Below are 22,754 nucleotides of genomic sequence, written 5' to 3' on the forward strand. Positions count from 1 at the left end.
TTTGGCAAATGATACCCAGGACTTGTCCAGCCAAATCCCATCATTGGCTCCTTTCTGTAAGAGGAAAAAAGTATGCATCCTCCGGAAGCCCGAACTCCGCCCCCAACCCCCCACCCCCCACCCCCCGCCCAGGCTTAGGGTATAATGGGGTGAAATTTAGACTGTGTTCTTGAAATAGAAGGTGGAGCCCATGTTACAAGCCAAAACTCTGGAGGTGGAGGGAGAATAGAAGGTTCCCGCATTTCATGGAGTCACCTTTATTTCTCTGCCCTAGAACTCAGCTGCCTCCTTATATTTGGTGTCCTGATCCTCTCCTCTATATTCACACAGACTCTAGGTTGGACCTGTTCTAAGTGGCCCTGAAGCCTCTCCACCAGGTCGGAGCAACCTCAAAGGTGGAGTGTGAGCACTCGGGTGGAGGTGTTCTTGCGTCTTCCTGCTCCTCCCACTCTCCTGACCAACACACACACCCTTGCACCCCAACATAGTCCCTCAGATCTGGGCTGCCATGAGGACGACACAGTGACATCCAGAGGAGTAGCTTTGAGGAGAAGCCCTCAGGTTCAAGATGGACTTCTCCGTTTAATCCAGCTTCTCCCAAAGCAGCTGCAGCAGAGGGCAGACCCTGAGACTTGAGGGATGGTGTGACTCCCAGCTGGTGGCATGTTCCTGGGATCAGATGCATTATTTATGATGCTGGTGTCAGCATGGCTCCCAGGCACCAGGGGAAATGGAAAAGGCACTTGGGCCTGGGCTGATTAAACTAAATATTTAAACAGGAATCAGGAATTGAAGCAAAATCCATTTTTCTTCAGTAAGGCAGAGCGCGCCACAAATGACTTCAAGGCTAGGGACTTAGTAAACACCACACAGATCATAAGAGAAGACTGGGGCTCCTGGCCCTCCACAGTCAACTCTCTATTCCCTCTCTGGAGCAAGTCTCAAGGGTTTGTGGGGGACTTGGGAGTTAGAGTAGGGGAAGGGAGATAGAGAAGCAGGGGAACAGTTTGAGCCACTGTGGGAATGAGATTAGGAGACACTAGGACAAAGTCAGGCCGGATTCCTGCCTCTGGCTGCTTTTTCTTTCTCCAGACACCTTTTTTCCTTGTCCATCAAGATCTATTCAAGGGCAGCCCTGGTGGCTCAGTGGTTTAGCACCGCCTTCAGCCTAGGATGTGATCCTGGGGACCTGAGATCAAGTCCCAAGTCAGGCTCCCTTCTGCCTGTATCTCTGCCTCTCTCTCTATGTCTCTCATGAAAAAATAAATAAAATCTTTGAAGAAAAAAAAAAAGATCTGTTCTATTGCATTTTCCCACATTATCGCACTTACATTTTGAAAAAAATTTTTTTTAAATTTTTATTTATTTATGATAGTCACACAGAGAGAGAGAGAGAGGCAGAGACACAGGCAGAGGGAGAAGGAGGCTCCATGCACCGGGAGCCCGACGTGGGATTCGATCCCAGGTCTCCAGGATCGCGCCCTGGGCCAAAGGCAGGCGCCAAACCGTTGTGCCACCCAGGGATCCCCGCACTTACATTTTGATTAGCTATGAGGACGGTAAGGTGTCAGGCAACCATGAACCAACACTCTTCTCTTGATTCTTCTTATCCCACCAGAGACAGGTCCCAGGTCAGGAAGCCAAACTCGGCCTCCTTGCACACTAACACAGAGGAGACTCTATACAGAGAGCCCACAGGGGATCGGGGCCCTCCATTGACAAGATACGGAAATCTCCAGATTTGACCAACGATGAGATCTGAAAAGGAAATTTCCTGGTGGAAAGAAACATTTGTCATTTGATCTGGCTCTTCCCACTGTTTTTTCCTCCCTACGGGGTCCCTCACTTATGTTTCCATACCAGTCACCATCCCTGGCCCCCAAGGATATGATTTTCTCAGTCTCAGCATGAACTTGCTCCCTTTCCCTCCCGTCCTCTCATTACAGTTGAGACAAGTTGACATTTTCAAAATTAACTTTTATAAGAATTTGGAAAGAGAGAGAAATAATTGCAGAAAATACAAATGAGTAAGTCCAATTCTGTTCAACATTTACCCAAAGTCTTGTGCTTAGCCAGTGTGCTATATTCCAGGTTACTTTGATGGATAAAATGACATCTGTTTCTCAAGGTGTTCACTACCCAGTGGGAGAGGCAGTCATGAATATATGATAAAGTATAATCTAATAAGATAAGGGCCATATTAGCTCAGGATTGGGAGCAATTAATATGGCCTGCCATAGGGGCAGGGCTAGTAGGAGAAGACTTTAAGAGAAGCTAATAGTTAATCTGGGCCTTCAATTAATATAAGGATTTTGCATGATAAAGAGTCAGGAAGGATATTCCAGATAAAGGGAGCAGCATATAGAAAGTACACACATAAAAAAAAAAAAAGAAAAAGAAAGTACACACATGGCACATGGGAACCAACTGCAAAGTTCAGTCAGGGCTAAATTGCTAAGGAGTTTGACCTAATCATATGGTACCTATAGATAATGGGAGAGCTAACATAATTATGTTTCTGTCTAAGTAAGAAGTATAATAGTGGCTAAAATGTAATAAATTGGCATTTTGATTTATGTAACAGTCTTCTGTGACTGAGGTTGGCATAAATATATCAAGTCTCTAGACCAGCAGAACTGACGATAGAGTATGGGCTAAAATATTGCCACCCTATGAAGTAGCCAGGCTCCCTATAAGACTTATTTTTAATTTATTTTTTTTCTTAAGATTTTATTTATTTATTCATGAGAGACACAGAGAGAGAGGCAGAGACACAGGCAGAGGGAGAAGCAGGCTCCATGTAGGGAGCCTGATGGGGACTCCATCCCAGGATCTCAGGATCACGGCCTGAGCCCAAGGCAGAAGCTCAACCACTGAGCCACCCAGGCGCCCCAAGACTTAGGGTAAATCAGAGCTCATTGCTTGAGTTGCATTAAAACTTTTACCTTGGTGTTAGGGACTGAATGTTTGTGTCTTCAGAAAATTTGCATGTTGAAATCCCAACACCCACAATGTGAGAGTATAGGAGGTGGAGCCTTTGGGCGGTAATTAGGTCATGAAGGTGAAGCCTTCACAAAAGGGATTAGTGCTTTTATAAAAGAAATCCCAGAGAACACTCTAGTCTCTTCCCCCAAGTGAGGCTACAGCAGCAAGTCTCAGCCTGGAAGGGGGCTTTCATCATATCTCGACCATGATGGCACTTTGACCTTAGGCTTCTAGCCTCCAGAATTGTGAAGAGTAGATTTCAGTTGTTTATAAACTTCCAGTCTATTGCACCCTGTCACCATTCTCCAAATGGTCTAATATGTTTGGGAAAGGCAAGAATGACCCAAATATGAAGAAAGGCAGTGTTATTGCCCGAAGACCCTTCCTGTGTGTTGGTTCAATTTCAGAAATCCCAGCTGTCTGTGATGCCTTTTTGGCTCAGTTGGTTGAGCGTCTGACTCTTGATTTCAGTTCAGGTCCTGATCTCAGGGTCATGAGATGGAGCCCTGCATGAGGCTCCTTGCTCAGTGACGAAGTCTGCTCTCATGGGTCTTAGGATCAAGCCCTGGTGTTCGGCTCCCTGCTTGGTAGAGAGTCTGCTTCTCCCTCTGCTCCTCTCCCTGCCCATGCTCTCTCTCTCAAATAAATAAATTAATAAAATCTTTATGACTGTGCACGCCTTTCAGCACCGCTTTCTTAGCTTTCAAAGCCTTTGCTTTGGCTTCGGCTTTGGGAGGGGCAGGTGCTTCCTTCTTCGCCTTCGGCGCCATCTTCGTGAAAGGTAATAAAATCTTTAAAAAGAAGGAAAGAAAGTTCTTTCTTTTGGGGCTCCTAAGAGAACTGGTTATATAGGCTTAAGAACTTGAGAGAAGTGGTTATTCTGGTCTTTGAGACGTCCAGATGATGGGAACTTAAGAGATTTTTAAGGATCTAAAATCTTCCAAACTTAAGAAATCGGAGGACTGAGTTTGCCCAGGCCTTTGAAAAATTAACTGAAGAGTAATGGATGGCAAATTATAACAATGTTTTAAAAAGGTAAATAGGAGTGCCTGGCTAGCTTAGTCGGTAGAGCATGTGACTCTTGATGTCACCGTCATGAATTCAATCCTCACATTGGGTGTAGAGATTACTAAATAAATAAGCAAAAATGTATACTAAATAAATAAGCAAAAATTTAAAATATAAAGAAAATAAACATTAAGCAACTTGAGAAGAAATGCTGGCTAACCAATGGACCAAAATTTATAGAATCCCAAAGCTATGGTACCGTGTTCCCTCTGCCATCTCTCTCTGGCCCTAAGTCTCTAACAAATTTAGGAAAATACTGACTTCTCCCACTAAAACCTACAAAATATGAGTGAAAAAAGTAAGCTGATTAAAATTCATATGGTACCATTATATTAAAAATAATTTTGAAAAAAAAATAATTTTGGATGAGCACTGAGTGTTATACTATATGTTGGCAAATCGAAATTCAATAAAAAAATAAAAATAGGGGGATCCTTGGGTGGCTCAGCGGTTTGGCGCCTGCCTTCAGTCCAGGGCGTGATCCTGGAGTCCCAGGATTGAGTCCCTCGTCAAGCTCCCTGTGTGGAGCCTGCTTCTCCCTCTGCCTGTGTCTCTGCCTCTCTTTCTCTCTGTCTCTCTCATGAATAAATAAAATCTTTTAATTTTTTTTAAAATAAAAATAAATAAAATATAAAATAAAATAAATTAGGGATGATTGGCTGGCTCAGTGGTTGAGCATCTGCCTTTGGCTCAGGGCATGATCCTGGAGTTTCAGGATCGAGTCCCATATCGGGCTCCCTTTGAGGGGCCTGCTTCTCCCTCTGCCTGTCTCTCCCTCTCTGCCTCTCTCCTGAATAAATTAATAAATAAAAAAATAAATAAAATCTTTAAGAAAAAAAAAATTAGGAGTGCCTGGGTGGCTCAGTTGCTAAGATGTCTTGATATCAGCTCAGGTCTTGATCTCAGGGTCAATGAATTCAAGCCCCACTTTGGATCCTACTTTAAAAAGCAAACAAGGGACGCCTGGGTAGCTCAGCGGTTTGAACGTCTGCCTTCGGCTCAGGTCATGATCCTGGGATCTGGGATCGAGTCCCACATGGGGCTCCCTGCATGGAGCCTGCTTCTCTCTCTCTGCCTGTGTCTCTGCCTCTCTCTGTGTGTCTCTCATGAATAAATAAATAAAATATTTAAAATAAAAAATAAAATAAAAAATAAAAAGCAAACAAAATTAGATATCTGTAGTGTAAATATATAGGCATATATAAATGTATCAAGACTAGGTGGGAATATCTATACCTAACAGTACTTACCTCTGGCTCTGGGGGCAGAGAGCTGTGTGAAAAAATAACTCAGTTTTCTTCTGGGTACTTCCATATTGCTCTAAGTTTTTTTTTTTTTTTTTTTTACAATGAGCATGTACTATGGGATGCCTGGGTGGCTCAGCAGTTGAGTGTCTGCCTTCCGCTCAGGGAGAGATCCTGGAGTCCAGGGATCAAGTCCCACATGGGGCTTCCTGCATGGAGCCTGCTTCTCCCTCTGCCTATGTCTCTGCCTCACACTCTCTCTCTCATGAATAAATAAATAAAATCTTAAAAAAAAAAAAAGGGAATTTACTGTTACATTTTCATCAAAAATATTTTTTAGGGACACCTGGGTGGCTCAGTGGCTGAGTGTCTGCCTTTGGCTCAGGTCATGATCCCAGGGTCCTGGGATCAAGTCCTGCATCAGGCTCCTCACAGGAAGCCTGCTTCTCCCTCTGCCCGTGTCTCTCCATGAATACATAAATAAAATCTTTTAAAAAACACATTTTTTTTTAATTAAGAGAAAAGAAAAAAAATGAATGACATAGACACAATATGATAGAGTATAACTTTCTGAAGTCAAGTTTATTGGTCCAGAAATCCTCACTTATCTTGGTTGTTGGGACTGCACCCCTTTCCCTTACACCCATCCAGGAGCCAACCAGGGTGCTCAGCAGAGAGGTGGGGGAAAACACTGAGCCAAAGGGGAAAGACCGAGAGCCTCCCTAACCTTCCGGGACACCCCAGATTCTTGTTCCTTTCTGAAGTATAGCTTCATTCCACCCCTGGGTTCATGAGACCATCCTCTCCTTAATAACACATTTCTTTTTTTTTTTTCCTCTTAAAGTAACTTATATTAGCTTATGTAAACAAAAGCAACAACAACAAAATAAAATTAACCAAACAAAACAAAAAACTTAAGTAATGTAGCTAAGAAGATATCAGATCACAAATGCCAGTGTACTTGAGGCTAAGATGAAACTTTTTTGTGTGGAGACCACAGGGAGCCTCTGAAGGTCTCTCTCTCTCTGTGTGTGTGTGTGTGTGTGTGTGTGTGTGTGCGTGTGTGTGTTTTAAGATTTTATTTTTATTTATGAGAGAGAGAAAGAGAGTGAGGGAAGGAGCAGGAGAGGGACAAGCAAGCTCTGAGCTGAGCTGAGAGCCTGATTCAGGGCTTGATCTCAGGCCCCTGAGATTGTGACCTGAGCTGAAACCAGAGTAGGACCCAACAGAGCCACCCAGGCGTCCCTATGTGTGTGGGTTTTTTAAAAAATATTTTATTTATTTATTTGAGAGTGAGAAAGAGCACAAGCAGGGGGAGCTGCAGAGGGGGTGGGAGAAGCAGGCTCCCCACTGAGCAGGCTCTCTGCTGAGCAGGACTCTAGGATCATGACTTAAGCAGAAGGCAGATATTTAACTGACTAAGCCACCCAGGAAGCCCCTACCCTGGATTCCTGAAGGAACACATACCATGGACCCCTTTCCAATATAAACCCCCAATCCTAAGCAATAAGGAGATTCACTCTTCTTTCCTTTTAAGTCTCCCAGACACTCTTTCTGCTCTACTCTATCACACTCAATAAACAGCTTGTACTTCCTCCTGGCTCAGGTTTGATCTCTATCCTATGCAAAGTCAAGTACTCTCTCCGCAAATGCAGTTGGAGTGGGTTGAGAGAAGAAGCACATCCCAGCTCTTAGCCCTGGACTGAGGTGCCAGTCTCCCTCCTCCCTGCCCCCCAAGTCCTCTGAGTCATACCCTGGACCTGCTGTTCCTTGCTTTCCAGGGCAGTGGGCAGCCCGCTGGCCATGGACCCTACAAGCATCTTCAGGAAAGCATGGCAGGACCCCTCTGGGTCTTTGGACCTGGCATGCCTATACATGAAAGCTTTTTTATTTTGTTTTTATTTATCTTTATTTATGTTTTTAAAGATTCTATTTATTCATTTGACAGAGAGAGAGAGAGAGAGCACAAGCAGGGGGAGTGGCAGGCAAAGGGAAAGGGAGAAGCAGGCTCCCCGCCGAGAAGGAAGTCCAACATGGGGCTCTATGCCAGGACCCTGGGACCATGACTCAAGCCGAAGGCAGACACCTAACTGACTGAGCCATTAGGCACCCCCAGGAAGCATTTTTTAGGATTTTATTTTTAATCCTACACCCAATATGGGGCTCAAACTCACCACCCTTAGATCAAGAATCTCATCCTCCACGGACTGAGCCAGCCAGGCACCCCACAGAAAGCTTTTTGAATAGTCCAAATGAAAGAAGGTTTTAAGGCAGCCTTCTTCATGTTGGACCCTGGCTCACGGGTGCCAACGTGTCCTGGTGGACGCCCCAGAGACTCAGACCCCAGACAGGCAGATGCAATTAGCAAGAGGGTTTATTGAACGTTTGCGCAAACGGGCTCTCCGCCTCCGAGGAGGAAGAGAGCCCCGATTAGCAATTACAGGTATCTTTTAAAGGTAAAAGAAAAAAAACGCTTAAAGACAAAAGAACCCTGGGAGTCGCATAGCATCCAGGTTGATTTCTCAGAAGGTCAACATGAACCTATTCAGGGACATTCCAATCAGGGTGTGGGGGGAAATGGTTTTCTTATCACAAACAGAATGCTTTTTGGTGCTAAAACTTCAGGAAGGCACCTGGATGGGCTGCCTCTGGATTAGGGCTGATCCTACTTACAGGGGGGGTTTCTTCATTCCCTCCTCTTTGTTTGGGCTGATTTTAACCTTAAAATCTTAGGGAACATTTATTTTTTCAGTTTGGAGGGCCCGACATTGTTAATACCAGAGCTTGGGTAATAGACAATTTTTCTCGGATGAACTGGAGCAGCCGGTTAAGGATGCAGGGGCCGAAAGTTAGCAGCAGGAGCAGGATAACTAGAGGGCACATAATGGTAGAGATTAGGGTGGTCAACCAGGGAGACTGATTAAACCAGCTTTTAAACCAGCCCTGCTGGGCCTCCCGGTCCCTTTGTCTTTTATTTAGCCTATCCCTGAGTTTGGCCATGGAGTCCCTGATGACTCCAGAATGGCCTGCATAGAAACAGCATTCCTCTCCCAGGGCCGCACACAGTCCTCCCTCTTTCAGGAATAGTAAATCCAAGCCTCTCCTGTTTTGAAGTGCTACTTCTGAAAGTGAGGTGAGGGACTGTTCTAACTTAGAAACGGACTGCTCTAGTGCCCGTAGATCCTCATCTACAGCTGCCTGGAGTTCTATATGACGTCGTGAGCCCTGGATCAGAGCAGCTGCGCCAGTACCCACCCCAGTAGCGACCCCTAGTCCCAACATAACGACTAGGGTTAGGGAGACAGGTTCGCGCCGAAAACGGGTGGGATGTTCATCATACTGATTTTCTAGAGTTTCAGCAGGGTGATAGAACACCCTGGGTATGATCTGCACCATGACACAGAAGTCGTTTGAGCTATTTAGAACCTTAGCTGACACACAGGGGGTGAGGACTTTGTTGCATGCCCACCAAGTTCCCGGCTGGGGCTCCAGGTAAGAGTCAGTCCCTAAAATCGGGGCGGTAGTATTGCAGAGTTCCTGGTAACCCCGGGTGAGTATAGTTAGCCTTGACAGTGATGTAATCCCAGGAGGAGGAGGGCCTCTCATCCTGTGTCTCCCTAGTCTCGCACCCCCAATTTTTACAATAGAAGTATTCCCCTCCTCCACAGGTGGGATTTAGCCTGCGATCTCTGTGGTACCCGGGACAGACATAAAAGGGAAGAGTGCTTAGCATGGCCCTTCTGTCAGGCGTGCCACATCCTCCCCATGGGTCTAATCCCAGTCGCCCTGGAGGGCTTTCTCGGTTAGGGGCTCTAGAGGTGTCGAAGTATCCCTCTAGGTCCCATGGGCTAGGGGCCCCTATGGTTAGCTTGCATAGGTCAGGATATAGGTTAGGCCACCAGGTTCCCACGGGGGCGGTCTTAGTTATAGACCAGACCTCGTCACCCCCAGATGTTAGTACCTGCCAGGTTAACCTTTTGAGGGCATGAGGGTCACCTTTGGCGGATGTGAAGAGCGCTAGGAGAGGTAGGAATATAACAACTGTCATTGAACAATTTTTGAAAGTCTTATCTTGAGCGGGTTTTGGGTGCGGTGGAGCTTCCATTGGGGTGGCTCGCCCGGTCCGTCCTGGCTGGCGTCAGCGGTGCTCGTTGATGGGGCGCGCTTGACGTGTGAGGCGTGGACCCAAGCAGCAATGCCGTCTACCTTTAAGGCGGTTGGGGTGGTCAGTAGTACAGTGTATGGGCCCTTCCAGTGGGGCTCAAGCGTCCTGGACTGATGTTTCCTGATGTAGACGGAGTCACCGATCTGGAACGGGTGTGGGTCGGTTGTGTCTCCCGGGCGGTAGACAGCCGCAAGGGGTTTCCAGATCTGGCGCTGGATAATCTGATGGAGCGCCTTTAGCCTGTCCTGTAAACGGGGAGTGTTAGCAAGAGGGTCAATAGCAGAATCTAGTAAGTCCGTTACTGGTGGGGGACCTCCATAGAGAATCTCGTAAGGAGTTAGCCCATGGAGCGCGGGAGTGTTCCGGACTCGGAACAGAACCATAGGGAGGAGTTGGACCCAGTCTCTAGTGCCAGTCTCCAATGTCAATTTGGTTAGGGTCTCTTTAATTGTTCTATTTATTCTTTCTACCTGCCCTGAGCTCTGGGGTCTGTATGCACAATGTAATTTTTAATTTATCCCCAGTAATCTGGCCACCAACTGACTTACCTGGGAGACGAAGGCGGGGCCGTTGTCCGACCCTATTACCTTGGGCAGTCCAAACCAGGGGAAAATTTCTTCTAGGATTTTCTTGACAACCACCTGGGCAGTTTCTCGTTTGGTGGGGAAGGCTTCTGTCCATCCTCCTGTGGGCCTAGTGCAGCGGCTCGTGCTGTTTCATCGCCCATCCTGTTCCCCTCTGCTACTGGGTCGTTGCCTCGCTGATGCCCCAGACAGTGAATTATCTACCACGGCCGCCCCGGCTTTAAGTTCACCATTTCGTAGAAAGCTACTCCCCTCGGTGTACCAGGTTGCTTCAGCATCTGGCAAAGACTGGTCCGTCAAGTCCCCTCTGGTGCCATGGACCTCGGCTAGGATCTGGTGGCAATCATGCATTACCAGGGAGGGGGACTCGGCTTCTGGAAGCAAGGTGGCCGGGTTTAGGGATGTAGCCGTTAGGAACCGTATCCGCTCGGAATTCAGTAACATGGCCTGATAATGGGTGACCCGAGCGTTTGAGAGCCATCGATCAGGGGGCTGGCGGATGACTGTCTCTACGGCGTGGGGGGGCCACCACAGTGAGGGGTTGGCTGAAGGCCCAACTTATCTGAATCTTTTACCAGGACTGCCACAGCCGCTATTATTCGGAGACATGGGGGCCATCCTGACGCCACGCTGTCTAATTTTTTTGAAAAATATGCCACGGGCCTTTTCCAGGGTCCCAGTTTCTGAGTTAGGACCCGTTTGGCTATTCCTCAGCGTTCATCAGCATATAGCGCAAATGGCTTGGTTACATCTGGGAGGCTCAGGGCAGGGGCAGTCAATAAGGCCCTTTTTATTTTGTCAAAAGCCAATTGTTGCCTCTTTCCCCAGTGGTAGGGGGTGTTGGATTTCGTGAGAGGATATAGGGGAGCCGCCAGCTCTGCAAACCCGGGTACCCAGAGGCCGCAGAACCCAGCACTGCCGAGGAACTCTCGTAGCCCTCTGGCATCAGTGGGTGCTGGGATCAGGGCTACAGCCTTTTTGCGGCCCTCCGTCAGCCACCTCTGGCCTCCTTCCAGGAGATATCCCAGATAGGTCACTCGTCTCTGGCCTATTTGGGCCTTTTTGGCGGAGGCCCATACCCCAGTCCTCCCAGTCTCTCGAGCAGGGCCCCCGTACCTTTTACACAATCCTGTTCTGTCTTAGCCGCTATGAGCAAATCATCCACGTACTGCAGGAGAACGAGGTCTGGATGGCCAACTCCGAATTCTGCCAAGTCCTGATGCAAGGCTTCGTTGAACAAGGTGGGGGAGTTTTTGAATCCCTGTGGTAGCCTTGTCCAAGTGAGTTGTCCTGAGAATCCCGTCTCAGGATCTTTCCATTCAAAGGCAAAAATAGGCTGGCTTTGAGAGCTTAACTTTAGGCAAAAGAATGCATCTTTAGATAGAGCTCAAGGGTCCTTCTGCCTCAGTTAAAACTGAATGTTGAGTTCCCCTTAGCAACCAGGAAGGTCACTGGTTGACCCCCCCCCCCCCCCACTTTAAGGGTTATCCGAGGCTGGGGGGGGGGAGGGGGGCTCCTGGCCCTGACATCCGTAATCTTCATCCTCTAGGGACAGTACGGGAATGGGCTTCTTCTTAGGTCCCTGCGTTAGGCCCTTCTTTGGACAATCTTTAACCCAATGTCCTTTCCTTGCAGTAGGCACACTGGTCTCATTCAACCCGTGGTTTTCTTTCGTCTCCCAGGTCCTTACTCTGTCCTGACTTACTCTGCCCTGAGCCCTGTACTACGGTGGCCAGTATCCCAGTCAGTTCTTTACTGCGTTTCCTCTCTCTCTCTCTCTCTAAGTATACATACGGTAGCCCTCCATTAATCTTTCCAGAAAACCTGCCGGTGTCTCATCTTTTCCCTGCACTATAGCACGTACCTTTGCCAAATTGGTGGGGCGTCGCCCTGCCCCTTTGAGACCCGCTAGGAGTACCTGGCGATAGAGACGGAGCCGCTCCCTACCAGCAGCAGTGTCGTAGTCCCAGGTCGGGCCAACCAAGGGGAAAACATCCTCGATTTCATTAGGCAGCTGGGGCGGCCTCCCATCCGCCCCGGGGACGTTTTTCTGTAGACGCGCTGTCTCTCCTCCGTGGTGAGGAGAGTCTGCAGGAGCTGATCAGGGTGCCCATGGGGTCCTGGCTGAGAGACCGGGGCCTTCACCTGCAAGATAATATCAATATTAAAAGTTCCATTCCTGGGCCACCTGACGTTGAGAGTCGGCCACTCTGAGGAGCAGAAGGTGACCCATTTTCGTCTTCTGACTTCGACCGAAAGGTTGTGTGCCCGGCCGGCGACTTCTTTCCAGTGATCTAGAGTGAGGCTTAAAGGGGTGGTTACAGTTTGCCCCGCGGGTGTAGAAAAGAGGTGAGCGGGGAGGAAGAGGACAGGAAGAAAGACACAGAACAGACAGACGTACACAGATGACAGGACTGGCGCGGCAGATTCAGATGGGAGCGGTCGCGAACAACGACCCTCCCCGAAGAGGAGGGAGTGCCGGGGCTCCGTTCCTCTTCCAGACCACTCCGGAGTCCGACTCCGGAGGGGGACCAGGGGTCTCGGGCACGTCTGCCTCCCGCGCTGGTCCAAATACAGAGTACAGCGTCCTGCAGGCACAATACAGACCCGGCACAATACAGACCCGGCCAGTCAGACAAACGGACGAGACAGATATGACATTTAGCGAGCTCGGTCTTACCTCCTACCAGTCTTAGGATTGAGCCTGGGGCGTCTCGGATCCCGGACGAGCCCCCAAATGTTGGACCCTGGCTCACGGGTGCCAACGTGTCCTGGTGGACGCCCCAGAGACTCAGACCCCAGACAGGCAGATGCAATTAGCAAGAGGGTTTATTGAACGTTTGCGCAAACGGGCTCTCTTCCTCCTCGGAGGCGGAGAGCCCGTTTGCGCAAACGTTCAATAAACCCTCTTGCTAATTGCATCTGCCTGTCTGGGGTCTGAGTCTCTGGGGCGTCCACCAGGACACGTTGGCACCCGTGAGCCAGGGTCCAACATTCATATTCTGCTCTAAACTTGCTGATCAACTTAGATTCACTTGTATTCTGAATTATTTAGTAATTTACCCAAGAGAGAGAAGGAAGGAATAACTGAATCCCTACAATGGTTACAGGATCCTACACCTCTGATTTATATACTTCTACCCTTCTTTCTCTGCTATGGTCTTTTTTCCTCTCTCTCCGCTCACTGGAGCTCAGTCACACTGGTCTCCTGGTTATTCCCTGGCCATCCCAGACAACTTAACAGCCTCAGGGCCTTTGCAACTGTGCTTACCCCAAAAGCCCCTCCCTCACCTAATGACTTAGCTCAAATACTAAACTTCTCAGTTCAGCCCTCCCTGCCCATACTATTTAAAATTGTTACTTCTGGGCAGCCCCGGTGGCCTGGGGGTTCAGCCCGGGGTGTGATCCTGGAGACCCAGGATGGAGTCCCACGTCAGGCTCCCTGCATGGAGCCTGCTTCTCCCTCTGCCTGTGTCTCTGCCTCTCTCTCTCTGTCTGTCGTGAATAAATAAATAAAATCTTAAAAAAAAAAAATAAAGTTGTTACTTCTGCCCAACTCCCCATCACCCCATATTGCCTTCTACTGCTCTGTTGTCATCTGACATACCACATATTTCACTTATTTATTATCAGTTCCTTCTCTTAAAATGTAAGCTCCTTGAGGACAGGTATGTCTGTTTGTTATATCGATCGATGTCTCCTCAAGATCCAAAATAGCACCTGGCAAGCCTAAAATAATCTAGAAATACTCATTGATTTAATGAGTGAGCCAAACTCCTCATCCACTATTCCATCAAGGTATCATGTGCATAAAAATAACTACTAGGAGCACCTGGGTGGGTCAGTTGGTTAAGTGTTGGACTCTTGATATCAGCACCAGTCGTGATCTCAGGGTGGAGAGTTCAGGATCTGCTTTGAAGACCACCCCTAGAGTGGAGCCTACTTAAAAAATAATTTTCACTGTTCTTTGGTGTGTCTGCAGTGAAGTCCAGATTCCTTAGCACAATATTCAAGGCTAGTCCTTTGAAACGTGGGGCACCTGGCTGGCTCAGTCAGTAGAGCATGTGACTCTTGATCTTGGGGTTGTGAATTTGAGCCACACCTTGGGAATAGAGGAAATATAGAGGAAAAATAATAAAAATAATAAATAAAAGTAAAATAAAATAATAAAATAAAATAAAATAAATAAAAACAAAAATATTTATGAATAAATAAAATCTGTCCTCAATTTTCCCTTCTCAATCTCATGTCCCACACTTCTTCATGTACCCAACCCACCAGCTACTTGAGCAGGGTATGGACTTTGACTCAACCTTGACCTCCACACTCACGTTCTCAGGACCCGGGCTTCTCTCTTTCCTGTTGCACTGGCCGAAGCTCTCAAGATTATATTAAAAAAACTCCTCCCCAGGGCACTAGCCCCTCATCACACTATTGTAATACCACGGTTTTTTGAGCCTGTCCTCCACTGTTCCAAAGGGCTCCAAACCTGGCTATCATCATCAGAACCACGGGGCAATTTGTATTGTTGTTTTTTTTTTTTACTGGACTCCCAGACCCCACCCCACTCAGGTCTACAAAATCTGAGTCTCTTTTTCGTTTACCTGGGAAAAAGGATGATCAAAATCTGGTTGCCAGGTTAGATTGTAGGCTGTTGCCACCCCTAGACTTGATTATACACATTTTACTAAAAAACAAACAAACAAACCCCACAGAGGTCCAGGTCCTTGCTTTAGGTTTCACAAAGCCAGGTAGGGGAGAGGAAGACATTCTAATTCAGAGCCCAGGACTTCAAGCATCACAAATAGACTTCTCACCCAGTGTGGGACCAGGCCACACCCTCTGCTAATCTCCCCGCTGTCTTTGTTTGAGTGGAGCCACTTCATTAGCATGTAACAATGGAGGCATCCAAGGTGCTCTCTTCGTTTCCATTTACAATTTAAGTGCCAGCAATCACCAGGCGCCTCCATTGTCATTGCAATTAGCTGAACTTAATGGTTTTTTATTAAAACTATAAGGCCTCCCCCTCTCCCCACCAGGTTATTTTACAGAATGAGTTCTGGAATCCACCAATCACCTTTTCAGGAATGGCATAGGGAAGCTTCTTTTAAGTAGTACATTATCTACATTATCATTGTGATTAGCGTGATACCGAGCCCTTCGCTCATTTCTTGGCATTTTTCTGGGAAGGCGAACTCAAGACACTTTGCTTAAAAGAATTTCAGTAAGGGGATCCCTGGGTGGCTCAGCGATTTAGCGCCTGCCTTCGACTCAGGGCATGATCCTGGAGTCCTAGGATCGAGTCCCACATCGGGCTCCCTGCATGGAGCCTGCTTCTCCCTCTGCCTCTCTGTCTCTCATGAATATCTAAAAAAAAAAAAAAAAAAGAATTTCAATAATCAGAATTTTTGGTTGAAAGTTCTCCCAACACCATGAGACAGTGAAGACAAGAGGTCACAAGACCTGGGCTGGAATCTTGACCCCATGCCCCACTGACCTGGGGAGCTGAAACCCCTGGGCTTCCATCTTCACCTCTGTAAACTATCTGCTCTTGTATTTCAAACTCCTGAGGATCATATACAATCAATTGAAAATGGTTTGTAAACTTGAAACCCTCTCCAAAACCTGCCCTGCACCAGACACAAAGCTTTACGTGTTTTATCTAATGAGGTAGGCATTATGCTTTCATCTCACACACAAGAAATCAGATTCCTCTTTTACATCCCTCCCTGTGTGCACATGTCCCCACCTCCCCTTTACGAACTTCCAACAAGTTGATTGTTTGGGTACCTCCCACCTTCTCCTCCATCCCAGGAGCTAAGGTCATCATTGCTGTGGTTGTCTCCTCCAGAGCATTCCTCTCCCGAATTAGTGACAAAGCCTTGCATTTTCTTAGGTTCTTTCTACCTTCCAAAGGATCTCTTTGTCCTGCAAATCTCTTGAAGCCACTCCCCTAACATGCTCCATTGTCTCCCCCACCATGTAGCTGAGCTGGAACAACCACGAGCCCCCAGTCTTCCTCCCTGGACTCCATGTACTCTGCTATATCACAGTGAGATGCCAACCATCATCAAAGCTGCCCCTGAGTTCCTTCCATCTCCTAGCCTTCATACCTGCTGATCCTTGCCCCTTTGACTCCACCAGGCAATTCCTACTTAAGGCTAGATGTAACTCCCTGCCAACCACATAGGCTGATGGATGCTCCTCTGGGCTCCCTTGGCACTTGTGGGCTGCTCCATTACTGCATATTACATTTCTGCTCATTGCTCTGGAATGTACATTCTGGCATCTGGGTTGGCAGATACTTGTATTGGGAAAGGTGAGAAATTGACATTAATATGGTGGAAGGAGACGAGGTTATGATGCCTGGTGCATAATGGGAGATGGAGCTGGATCAACAAAAACAAGAAAATCAAGAGTCTTGAGTGCTAGGAAATTTTGGGTTTTACTTTGTAGGTGATCATGGGAGTTTTTATGCAGAAAGCAACAGTGGGCTTATGTTTTCAATGAGATAGTCTGATTCTTGCATGGAAAATAAACTGGAGGACAGAGAACAATTATAGAAGTTAATGAGGAGGCCACAGCAATTGTCCAGACAAGACATAACAGTGCTTAACCAAAGGGCCAGTTGTGGGGTTAGAGATAGGGAACAGAAGGAGAGAATGCAAGGAGTCTTGGCAGTAGTTTGGGGGAAATGCCAAGTGCTGGTTTGGTTATATGGTAAACATGAACTTTAGGGGATAGTAGAAGAGGCTTCTATTCTCCAAGAGATGTAAACAAACCATTATGTTGATCAAAGGATGGGCTGGCTGTTCAAGGTTAGATATTAGTTGGTTGTCAACTACCAGCTATTGCCAAGTAGCCGGGCAAGAAATGGACAGGATGATCTTTGTGTTCAGTATCATTCTCCTCGCATTTGAGGATCTGTAACAGGAAGTTCTCAGGAAAATTCTAACATCATAAGCCCATGACCTACATTTTCTGAGAATTCACCAGCACTCCCACCACCTGCAGAAAGATCTGGAACCAGGGCCACATGTGTCGTTGACAGGCAAAGACCCCAGACTCAAGGGGGTCAGTTACTCAAGAATGTGGCACCCTGACAGGTACTTGTAAGTCTGTGTAGTTGATCAAGGAGTACACACATTTTGGAATTTCGGCAGAGTGAGGTCAGCTATCTCTTCCATGAGCACAGAGGAAGCTGGTCTTCAGAGGATAAAGCAGGGAACAGTGATGTAGCCCCAAAGAGAGAAAGAGACAGAGACAGAGAGAAAACACACACCAAAAAATGGACAATATAGTTGTCTTGGCTCCTTATAGCCCTCTATTTCCAGATTTCCCTCCCAAGGTCTGTTTTTTGGACTCATGGCTTCTGTCTTCTTCTTTGCCTGAGCCGATCTGAGCAGGCGGCTGTTATTTACAGCCACAGAGATTGGCAGTAGCAGCCACCTGGCCTGAACGGGAGAAGTGGATAGAATAGGTATTACTGAGAAGATGTGGGGAATGTCTAAATCCTATCAAGAGGCTGGAGCATATCCTTAGGACTGAAATGGATTTAGTGAAAACTATATCATCAACTGTTACTATGACTAAAGAAAAGATACTGAAAGGTACAGGAGTTTTGTAGACTGGCTAAAACTACAAGGCACACAACAAATTGGCAGCGGGGTGTGGGGGGTGGAATTTCACAGTAAAGGGAAAATACTTGTTCTGCTTACATCATTTTCACTTCTCATTCCAGCAAAAGTTTCTACAAAGGTAACACCCACTGTTGGCTGTCATGAGCATTACTTTGTCCATCCCCAGCCAGACCCCTTCTCCTCCTTCACCCCCACTAGACCACTGTGACTGGACAGGACATGAGATGCACGCACATTGGACCATCCTGAGTCCTTCTCTGGCATTTTAAAATTCCCAGCCAGAGATAGGAAGGACAGAACAGCTCCTTTCTAGTGGTAGATGTGAGCTCTGAGGCTGATTTGGTTAACAAATTCCCAGCGCTCAGCAGCAACAGCCAGTCTGCAGCAGGAAGGAAAAATGCTGATGATGCAGAAAGAAGGTGGCATTTGAGTGTCTGACTCCAGTTGTCCCCGAGGCCAACTGCCCTTGCCCTTCTTGCAGTTTGGTTACATGAGCCAATAAAGCCACTAATTGGGATACCTGTGCTGTGCTCAAATGTGAGGCATGAGGGACCACTATACTAATCAATGAGGCAAGATTGCCTAGAGATGGTCTTTAGTTTGCCTCTGTGCATAGACTTGATTTGTTGTTGTATGCCCTCTCCATTTTTGGGAGGCAAAGAGGAAGATCTTTGGAGAGCTAATGTTCTATGACCTATCTTTTATCTATATGCCTATGCTGGAAGCTGCAGGACCTTTCTGTGGATCCTTTCAGCATGACACAATTCATGACCATGTACCCAAGGCATACAAATGTGTTGCTTACTCCAGTATTCATTTTCCTCTTCTTAGTGCCAGAACCATGCTTTGATTTAAGGCAGCATGATATCTTTCTCAAGGGTATTTCCTATTCTCCTCCCCCCACCTCCTTTTTTCTTAAGTAGGCTCCATGCCTAGCGCCCAGGAACCCAATGCGGGTGAACCCTCGACCCTAAGATCAAGACCTGAGCTGAGATAGAATCAGATTCTTAACTGATTGAGTCACCCAGGTGCCCCTCCCATTTCTCTTGAAGTTGGTATACCGTGTGACAGTCTGACTAATGAAATGCAGATAGATCCTACGGTACTTTTGAGGAATCAAGCTAAAAAGAAAGAGAAGATCTTATTCCCTCCCCTTTTCACTTTTCTTCCGCCTGGAACTTGGAATTTCAATAGCCTTCTTGAACCCTGAGACAATAAACCAGTGATAACTTCATTGTCATTCAGGACCTGGGTTCCTTCTATCTTGCTGCTCTATCTTCATTTGCTCATTGTCTCATGGTCCTAGAAGCCCATGCAATGCTTCTCATTAGGTTCAGTTACCTATAACTGACTAAGTCCCTCAAAAAATAGCAAAACAAGACAGTTTATGTCTCTCAAAAAAAATTTTTTTCCAAGGTCCCTGGCTTGGTCAGTCAGAAGAGCATGCTGCTCTTGATGTCGGGGTTGTAAATTCAACCCCCAGGTTGGGTGTAGAGATTACTTAAATAAATAAACTTAAATTTTATTTTTTCCTTAAGAGAGAAATAAAGTTCTGTTATTTATGCTACTGTTATTTGGGTTTTTGTCTTACATGCAACTGAAGTCAATCATCCATCAAGTAACCTAAAATGGGCACTGGTATATATTGGAGGAGTCAGTGATGGGGCCAGTTTCAGTTCACTGTGAGTAAAGGGTACTTTCCCATGGGAATATGCTCCCCACCTTTGGAATCTTCTCAAACTTGTTAGGGCCTCCCACCAAGCAAACTAGGTAGAGAGATTTCATCTGAGAGGAGGAAGGCTGAGAGGGTGTTGCTCTTAACCCTTGCCTCTTTATTGAGGACAAGACTTCAGATTCAATATGAAAAATTCCGTTTCTTTATTTTCTCACCTGAGGAGGTCTCTATAGCCTAGAGTCTAGACTATCACAATCCAATAATGTGAGCCCACATATGCAATTAAAATTTTTCCAGTAGCCACATTAAAAAAAAGTAAAAAGAGGGCTGCCTAGTTGGCTCAGTGGTAGACCATCTGCCTTTGGCTCAGGGCGTGATCCAGGAGTTTCAGGATCGAGTCCCATATCAGGCTCCCTGTGAGGAGCCTGCTTCTCCATCTGCCTAGGTCTCTGCCTTCCCTCTGTGTCTATCATGAACAAATAAATAAAATCTTAAAAAAAAAAAAAAGAAAAGAAAAACTTCTTTTAAAAAAAGTAAAAAGAGGGAAGCCCCGGTGGCACAGCGGTTTAGCACCGCCTTCAGCCTGGGGTGTGATCCTGGAAACCTGGGATACAGTCCCACATCGGGCTTCCTGTATGGAGCCTGCTTCTCCCTCTGCCTGTGTCTCTGCCCCTCTCTCTCTGTCTCTATGAATAAATAAAAAGAGATCTGTAAAGTTAATTTTCTAAAAACTGATTTTTCATGAATAAATTTTTTAAAATCTTTTAAAAAATAAATAAAAATTTTAAAATATTTTATTTATTTGAGAGAGAGAGAGAGAGAGCATAAGGAGGGAGAGAGACAGAGGGAAGAGAGAGAAGTAAGCTCCCTGCTGAGCAGGGAGCCCATTGTGGGGCTCTATTCTAGGACCCTAGGATCATGACCTGAGCTGAAGGCAGATACTTAACCAACTGAGCCACCCAGGCACCCCTGGTAAAGTTAATTTTAATAATATAGTTTACTAAAATATATATATATATATATATATATATATATATATATAGTTTACTAAAAAATAACAATAATGATAATATAGTTTACTTAACCCAAAATATACAAAATATTATCAATTTCAACATAGTCAATATAACCAATAAAAACAGAGTCGATATAAATTGTATTGGATCAAATGTAATCAATATAAAAATTATTAATAAAATGCTTTAACACTTGGGGTGCATGACTGGCTCAGTCATTAGAACATGTGACTCTTAAAAAAAAAAGAACATGTGACTCTTGATTTTGAGTATATGAGTTTGAGACCCACGTTGGGCAGAGTTTACTTAAAAAAAAAAAGATACTTTACAGTCCTTTTTTTGTTCCAAGTCTTTGAAATCCAGTGTATATTTTGTACTTGCAGTGCATCTCAGTTTGAGCTAGCTACATTTTAAGTGTTTAATAGTTCCATATGGCTAGTGGCTACCATATTGGACAGAGCAATGGACAGGAATTGCTGGTTATAATCTGCCTCTAGTAATGTCATCATGAGGGTTTTGCCTCTCTGCCTAACTCTTTTGGACTGATGCATTATTTTGAATCTTTTAGATCTTCTTTACCTCCTGGTCCACATGGTCATGGTCCAGCCCCATCTCTATTCTGTGCCTAGCCTTGACAACTCCAGACATCTGAAAGGGAAGTTCAGATGTCCGAAGTTCCTCTGTTGCTTCTCAGATACATGGCTGATCCTTCACATTGGCAGTCTCACACCACTGCTTACCCAAATGCCAAGATTTAAGATCTTGCAAAGGAAACAAAAAGTGTGGGAGGCAGAATCACCTGATGAGTGAGGTTACTCTTGATGTTAATCACTTGGGAAACTGGCAAGTTCTCAAATTGGAAATAAAAACTGGGGCACATGGTAAGATCAGGTGCAGAAGGGCTTTCTCTCTTGGCTCTCAGTGTCTAAAAGGTATATGAGATCGTTATATGGCTCTTAACACTTAAGGACAGGCAAGGACCTGGAGCAGGAGGGATCAAGGCCAGGAGCTAGTGTACTTGTACCAATTCCTGGAGATAGAGCTATGATTTTCAAACAGCACTCTCTGAAACTCCCAGTTTATGGAGATCTTCTGGGGGCTGCCTGGACAAGGATGTAAAGGGAGTAAAAGGGATGCCTAGTGGATAGAACTCTATGTTCCTCAAATCCCACTCAACCTGAAAATGACTGAGATGATAAAAAACAAAAACAAGGGGATACCTGGGTGGCTCAGAGGTTTAGTTTCTGCCTTTGGCCCAGAGCGTGATCCTGGAGTCCCAGGATCGAGTTCCACACCGGGCTTCCTGCATGGCGCCTGCTTCTCTCTCTGCCTGTGTCTCTGCCTGTTTCTCTCTCTGTGTCTCTCATGAATAAATAAATAAAATTTTTAAAAAATTTTTTTAAAGAATTAAAAAAAAAGAATTCTGACATTTTTATTTCTTAAGAAACAGTTTGTTTTTTTAAGATTTTATTTATTTATTCATGAGAGACAGAGAAAGAGAGAAGCAGAGATATAGGAAGAGGGAGAAGCAGGCTCCCTGTGGGGAGCCCGATGTGTGACTCGATCCTGGGACTCCAGGACCACACCCTGGGCTGAAGGCAGGCTCTAAACCGCTGAGCCACCAAGGCATCCCAGTTTTGTTTTGTTTTGTTTTGTTTTGTTTTTTTAATTTTATTTATGATAGTCATACAGAGAGAGAGAGAGAGAGAGGCAGAGACATAGGCAGAGGGAGAAGCAGGCTCCATGCACCGGGAGCCTGACGTGGGATTCGATCCCGGGTCTCCAGGATCGCGCCCTGGGTCAAAGGCAGGCGCCAAACCGCTGCGCCACCCAGGGATCCCAATTGTTTTGTTTTTTTAAACAAAAAAGAAAAATTGGGGTGGGGGCCCTGGGTGGCTCAGTTGGGTAAGCATCTGACTTTTGACTTCAGCTCAGGTCATGATCTCAGAGTTGTGAGATTGAGCCCTGCATTGGGCTCTGTGTTGGGTGTGGAGCCTGCTTAAGATTTTCTCTCAGGGCATCTAGGTAGCTCAGTCAGTAGAATCTCTGCCTTCAGTTTGGGTCATAATCCCAGGTTTTGGGATTGAGCCCCACATCAGGCTCCCTGCTCAGCAGGGAGTCTGCTTCTCCTTCTCTGTCTGCCCGTCCTCCTGGCTTGTGCTCTCTCTCTTAAATCAATAAAATCTTAAAAAAAAAATAAAATAGGGCAGCCCGGGTGGCCCAGCAGTTTGGCACTGCCTTCGGCCCGGGGTGTGATCCTGGGGACCTGAGATCAAGTCCCACATCGGGCTCCCTGCATGCAGCCTGCTTCTCTCTCTGCCTGTGTCTCTGCCTCTCTCTCTCTCTGTCTGTCATGAATAAATAAATAAAAGCTTTA

General features: G+C 46.2%; 1 protein-coding gene across 15 annotated transcripts in view; it reads right to left on the reverse strand.

Annotated features, from left to right (window-relative positions):
* MTA3 (metastasis associated 1 family member 3) overlaps positions 1 to 22,754 on the reverse strand; it is a 220,688-nt gene that overhangs the window by 179,711 nt on the left and 18,223 nt on the right. For 2 of the 15 annotated variants that reach the window (XR_012003152.1, XM_025994307.2), the window contains exon 1: positions 1,538 to 1,774. The exons of 12 other annotated variants lie outside the window; for them this stretch is intronic. The gene's annotated coding sequence lies outside the window, so the exon portion shown is untranslated. Of the gene's footprint in view, positions 1 to 1,537; positions 1,775 to 22,754 lie in introns of those variants that run through there. One more of the 15 variants, XM_025994306.2, reaches the window with a different exon arrangement.

This window comes from Vulpes vulpes, chromosome 8 (genome assembly GCF_048418805.1).
Source record: "Vulpes vulpes isolate BD-2025 chromosome 8, VulVul3, whole genome shotgun sequence".
Lineage (NCBI taxonomy): Eukaryota > Metazoa > Chordata > Mammalia > Carnivora > Canidae > Vulpes > Vulpes vulpes.